Source organism: Castanea sativa, chromosome 8 (genome assembly GCF_040712315.1).
Source record: "Castanea sativa cultivar Marrone di Chiusa Pesio chromosome 8, ASM4071231v1".
Taxonomy (NCBI): domain Eukaryota; kingdom Viridiplantae; phylum Streptophyta; class Magnoliopsida; order Fagales; family Fagaceae; genus Castanea; species Castanea sativa.
The window spans coordinates 21777063-21783801 of NC_134020.1; positions in this window are offsets into that span (position 1 = coordinate 21777063).

Below are 6739 nucleotides of genomic sequence, written 5' to 3' on the forward strand. Positions count from 1 at the left end.
GGTACACACAAAAAGAAGGTATTGATTATGATGAAACTTTTTCGCCAGTAGGCATGCTTAAATCTATTAGAATTCTCTTATCCATTGCTGCTCATTATGATTATGAGATTTGGCAAATGGATGTCAAGACTGCATTTCTTAATGGCAATCTTGAAGAAGAAATATACATGTTGCAACCAGAAGGTTTCATAGCAAAAAACCAAGAGCATATGGTATGCAAGTTGAATAGGTCCATTTATGGACTTAAACAAGCATCTAGGTCATGGAAAATTAGATTTGATCAAGCAATCAAGTCATTTGGTTTTGAACAAAATCTTGATGAACCATGTGTGTACAAAAGACATCGAGACAAAGTAGTAATGTTCCTAGTGCTTTATGTTGATGATATTCTACTTATTGGGAATGATGTAGGGGTAATGTCATCGGTTAAAGTTTGGTTGTCAAGCCAATTTGATATGAAGGACTTGGGTGAGGCTAACTTTATTCTAGGGATTAAGCTTTGGCGAGATCGCAAGAATAAGATGTTAGGCTTATCACAAGCTGGATATATAGATAAGGTTCTAGAACGGTTTAGCATGCAAAACTCCAAGAAAGGATTGCTTCCTTTTAGACATGGAGTTCCTCTATCTGATGACCAAAGGCCTAAGACTCAAGAGGAAGAAAATATGATGAGACAAGTTCCTTATGCTTCTGCAGCGGAAAGTCTCATGTATGCCATGCTTTGTACTAGACCAGATATTTGTTATTCGATTGGCATGGTCGATATCAATCAAATCCAGGGACCAAAACATTGGCAAGCTGTAAAGCATATTCTCAAGTATCTTAGGAGAACGAGAGATCATATGCTTGTTTACCATAGTGAGGATTTGATTCCCATTGGCTATACAGATTCGAACTTTCGCCGCATCTAGATTTCGAAAATCCACTTCGGGATGTGTTTTTACCTTGGGAGGTGGAGCCATAAGTTGGAGGAGCGTTAAGCAATCTTGTATTGCGGACTCCACCATGGAAGCGAGTATGTTGCTGCTTGTGAAGCGGCAAAGGAGGTCGTTTTGGCTCGAAATTCCTTTCTGATCTTGGTGTTGTAAGAATGGAGCAACTTCCCATCACATTGTTTTGTGACAATAGTGGAGCGGTTGCACAATCCAAAGATCCAAGGAATCACAAGAAAGGAAAGCACATTGAGAGGAAGTACCATATCATTCGAGACATTGTTGCTCGTGGAGATGTTGTGGTAGCAAAGATTGAAAGTGCAAATAATCTAGCAGATCCTTTTACCAAAGCCTTACCTCAAAGGACTTTCGAGTCACATTTGGAGGGAATGAGAGTTAGATTAGTGCACAATAGTGATGTAGGACACAATTTACTGTTTAATTATTGTAATTTATTATTTTTGGTATTTTTATGTAAAAACGTTATTTTAGGTTTAGGTGATTTAATTCCTTGTTTTTAGGTGCATTTAATGCTTTTTAGGTCAAATTTGATTCTAGATATGGTAAGGTATCAATTAGGAGTTATTTTAGAATATATTTTCTTGTCTATCAAGTTTTATGGAGCCCTTAAATAGGCCCTTAAGTCTGTAAACGTTTTTTATAGAAAATTATTGAATAAAATTCCGAAAAGGTGAGGCTTTGCTCTCTTTTGGTTCTTCAAGAACTGTGAACTTATCAAGGATTCTTCTTTGTGGCGTTCAAACTTTATACCTTTAGTTCGTGATTCTTTATAATCATTGGGTCAAGGTCAACTTATACCTTTGGTTCGCGTTTCGATTATAAACGTTGGGTCAGGGTTTCTATCAAAAATCTGAATTTTAGCTTTCTTGGGCAAGTATTCCAATATTTTTGTTGGGTCTCAAAGCATGTCGATTGAGGTTCGCATCATTTGGTATTAAAAATTCCAATATTTTTGTTGGGTCTCAAAGCGTGTCGATTGAGGTTCGCATCAAATAGTATTTAGGGCAAGTGGGAGATTGTTAGGATTAGTGCCCTTAAATCCTATTGTATGATGCTATGTATGATATTATGTATGACATTATGTAAGACATTATGTATGACTTAATATTGTGATTAATAAAGTCATTTTATTATTATCTAAAATAATGGTAACATGAATATGGGACATTATCATATAGTCCATGAGATGCATTGTATGTGATTTATGTGAAAAGTCACAGAAGATGTAAATTACAAGTTCTTTGTAAACTCAGAATTTATAGTTCGTAGTCGGTGATGAAATTGGGCATTTCATCTGCGAAGACTATAACGTGTCAACTAAGATGATTTGTCTTGATCATGGAAGTGGAAACTTCTAGTTGATATGTTGGTATGTTTTAAGAGTTAAAACATATTGAACAGGACCGCTGTGAGATTTATTATTCTCCTAACGACTGTCAAATGAATAATAAATCTCACGACTTCTATTTGCATGAACTCTTAATCCTGAGAGAATAATGAACCTGATCATGAAGTGTAGGTTGCTTTGATATATCAGGAGTGAGACCTGAAGTGACGGTCAAAACCTCAGTATGTTGGGCAGCCACATTTAGTGTTGATGGAACATATATTCTCAAGATGGAATTCATAGTCTCTTGATGGAGATATAAAATATTCCCTTGAGATAAGTTTAATGGGTTCAGTTATTCAGAGAGTTAGGCCTAACCACTTTAGTAAGAAATTACTAAAGTATATATTTATGAAATTGAATTTCATAAATATATAATGAATAACTTTAAAGAATTAAACCAGGTACTCAAGGATAAGATGTAGTAATTTACAAAGCGGCAGTCTACGTTTATGACTTTGTGTTACTACGAATATTTTATGAAGGGGTTACGTGTTCAATAAAGTCTTGGAATATAATTTATTAATAAGGCCTAGAGTGCAATTATATTTATATAGTGGTATTAAATATATTTAATGGTAACTTTGGACTTGTCAAGAGTTGACGGAAAAGCCCAAGGCCCATTGGAGCTAGTGTCTTATTGGTCCCTTTTGGTCCCACTCCAAGCCACACACTAAAGCCCAATTGGAAAGGCCCAATAGGCCAGCCCAATTAGATAATCAGTTAGTTATAAAGGGAGAAACATACAGAATTTTTTATTAGAAGAAATTAGAAAAGAAAAAGAAACGGTGTGTGAGAGAGTGTGAGACACACTTTCATTCTCCCTTTGAAAAACTGATTGAGAGACCACATATCTTGGGCGTAAAGTGGAATTGGAGTGAAGATTAAAAGTGTTCCCAAGTGCTTCTAATCTTTGTTTTGAATTTCTCCACACCAAGGTACGCTATCTTGTTCTTAAATTCTGAAATTTATGTAGTGCACGTTATCAATCATGAATGAAATAGACTCTTGTTCATTGCTTCCGCTGTGGGTTTTGCATGAGATGCAAAACCAGAATTTTTCCTTCATGAGCAGCCACATTCTTCTTTCTTAGAGGCATTGAATAACTAGAGATTCTCTCTAGCGAAGTTGCCAAAAATATACGTGCAAGTTAGATTGTCAAACGTGCAAAGAAGGTGAAGTAGAAATCTAACATTACATTTAAGTGTAAAAGCTCATGAACAATAAAAATGAAAACTTTAACACTTTAACATCTAAAGAAAGTAAAAGACAGAGAAAAGAAAGTAAAGAAGGCGTGTAACATACGTGGAAAACCCTTAGGAAGGGGTAAAAACCACAGTGAGTGAAGGATTGAATATTCTTCACTCTTTAAAGCTCTTTATTATGTGAAAGTTTAAGGTACTACATAAGGTGATGTTCTTCCCCAAAAGCCTCTCTTTTCCTCATTTTCCTACCCAGATTTTTGCCTCTTTATTTGTCTCTTCTATCTCTTGCCCTAATTTCTCAACAACATGTTCCTATTATAGTACGAGCAATGTTGTTAGGTACACAAAAACATGTGTCAAGCCCCCATTCTCCTATTCAAACGCTAATGTAGCTATTGTACTATGCCATGGCTGGAGGAGAGAGAAAATTCGCCGATGTCAGAATAGTGGGATGAAGGACGACTTTGCTACACCGTGAGGGACAAGCATTAGACAAGGAAAGGGAATCCAAGGGGGCTAGAAGTGATACTTATGTTCTCAGTAGTGGCCTAATTGAGCTTCAACCAATGAGAGGTGTTCTAATACTTCTAACCACAAGGGGTTGCTATCTCCCTTTTACGCTGGTGCTGGGTGTCTATGCCAGGGCACACATTTCACTCCCTCTAAGGGTGATCATGTCCTTGGCATGAGCCAAGGACACTCTTCCCTTTGCCAACATCCCATTTCCTTTCCTCACAGCTTGTCCACGTGTAGGGTTTAGATTCAGCCAATTTAGCACTCTTGTTTGCCTTGGCTAGTGAATAGAAATTATTAACCTTTAGAAAAAAAGAGACTTTCAGAGACTAGTAATTATCTAAACATTTTTACAAAAAATTATATAAGATTTACCATGGATTCTCTTTAATTTTTTAATTAATCCAAAGCAGGAAACCAAACTAGCTCCCAATCCGATCCAATTACAACATGACTCGACCAGATTTGCTCACTTTCTTTTTCGCACATTATTATTATTATTATTATTATTATTATTAGATAGATAGATAGATAGATAATGACAAAGGTTAGTAGTAGTAGTAGTCATACATATAGAGATTGATAGATAATGGCAAAGGTGATGTTTGAATTACATATATATAGGACATAGACATTATTACCAAGGGCAGAAATATGCATAACAAAGGGCGCTGCGCGGCCGGGGGGGGGGGGGGGGGGGATTTTATTTTTTATTTTTTTAAATTTAAGGCGAAAATGCACTTTTGGTCCCTATATTTTGGGCATATTCTCGTTTTGGTTCCTAACTTTTATTCGTGCCTACCTCAGTCCCTAAAAACGAAATATCACGTCCATTTTGGTTCGTGCCATCAACACACTAACAGAAAATTCATACGTAGTAGATGAAGTGCACTCTTTGCATAGTAAATACTGACGTGGCTAATAAAAAAAAAATAAAAAATTTTATTTGATTTAAAAAAAATGCCATGTTAGCTCCGCATATTTTTCTAAATTAAAACAAATATAATTTATCAATTTTAACCATATAAAAAAGAGAAAAACAAAACTAAAAACCAAAAAACACATTAATTGAGATTTGTGTTCATCTTGATCATGAGTACGCAAGAAAAAAAAACCTAGAATATTCAATCACAAGAACAAAAGAATAGAAACCCAAAATATTCCAAAATTTGTACAAAAATTCTTCCACGAAAATCAATTATACATTCAACCAAAAATTATTTTCCTAATACAATATTTCTCATAACATAGATTTTCAACCAAATACACTAAATGTCAATCAAACAAATTCTTTTATCAATTTCCCAGCAACTAGAAAATCCTTAACATCAAATCCATAACAATCCTGAGCTAAAAAATTCCAATCAATCTTAGACCCACCAATAGCATCATCGACACACAGCCTACAACCTAAATCTGACTAAAATATCAGAATAAGACAACATGATCTAAACAAAACTAGATCAAAGTGAGTGAGAGTAGATCCAAAACCATCTCTTTCTTTTCTTTCCAAGTCTTTTTACTATTGTCTCGCCTCTCTTCCATCTACGACTATTGCCCCTCTTTATAGTGGGCTAATTCCATGGGATTTCTCCCTTTTACCTCCCAGGGATTCACCAACTATTTTTGGTTTCTTTTGGGCATCCCTTCAGGACTGCCCATCAACCCATTGGTTGCCAAACCATTACCCCCGCTGGGTGAATCCAGTGCATTCTCTTTCTTCCATTACCCATGCAATGACAAAATCTTTCTTTGTTTGATCTTCCTCCCGCCTTTCCTCTCTTGCCTCAATGGATAAGGGTTTGGGTCTCTCACTACTATCTCTGTGGCATGCATCGGGTGGTCTCAGTCGTCTACTACCTCTTTTGAGCAAAATGCCATCCCAGCAAGGCATATTTCCCAAAAGAAGTTATGGTTGGAAACCCAAACTAGACTTTTTCTCCCCACTACCAAATCACACCCTTTGAATCCCTTGACCACATGCCCACCTCTCCTATATTGGCTGGGTACAAGTGGGGTGGTGCTTTGGCCCTTGTGTGCTCGTTCCATTATCCTCTACGTTTGTTTTCTTTCATTCCCATGTTGTTTCTGTCATGTCTCGTTTTGCCGTCTGTCTCTTCTGCTTATGCTTATCTTCCACGAAAAGGTGCATGGGCTTCTTGGTTTGCCTTATTTTTTCTCATTCCCTTATGCGCTTGTTTGCTTGCTTGGCATAAGTTCTTGCCAAACCAATTCGTTGGTCTTTTGTTCTTCTTTCTTATTTCCTCAGGTCCACTAGTCTCCCACTAGTCTCATTTTCTCTTCTTGCTGTGGTCATGGGCCTGTCGTCCCATTGGTTTTTTACTTCTTCCTTTGGGCTCTCATAACCCATTTACTTTACTTTTACCTTTATTGTGTCCATGGGCTTGCTAGCTGTTATTTCCTACCATGTTGGTTCATTAGGCGTTTACCTTTTTTATTGGACTTTCATAGCCCATTTACTTTACTTTTACCTCTTGTTATGTCCATGGGCCTGCTGGCTGTTATTTCCTGCCACGTTGGCCCATTGGGCATTTACCTCTTTTCTTGGACTTTTATAGTCCATTTACTTTACTTTTACCTCTCGTTGCGCCCATGAACCTACTGACTGTTATTTCTTGCCATGTTGGCCCATTAGGCATTTACCTCTGTCCTTGGGCTCC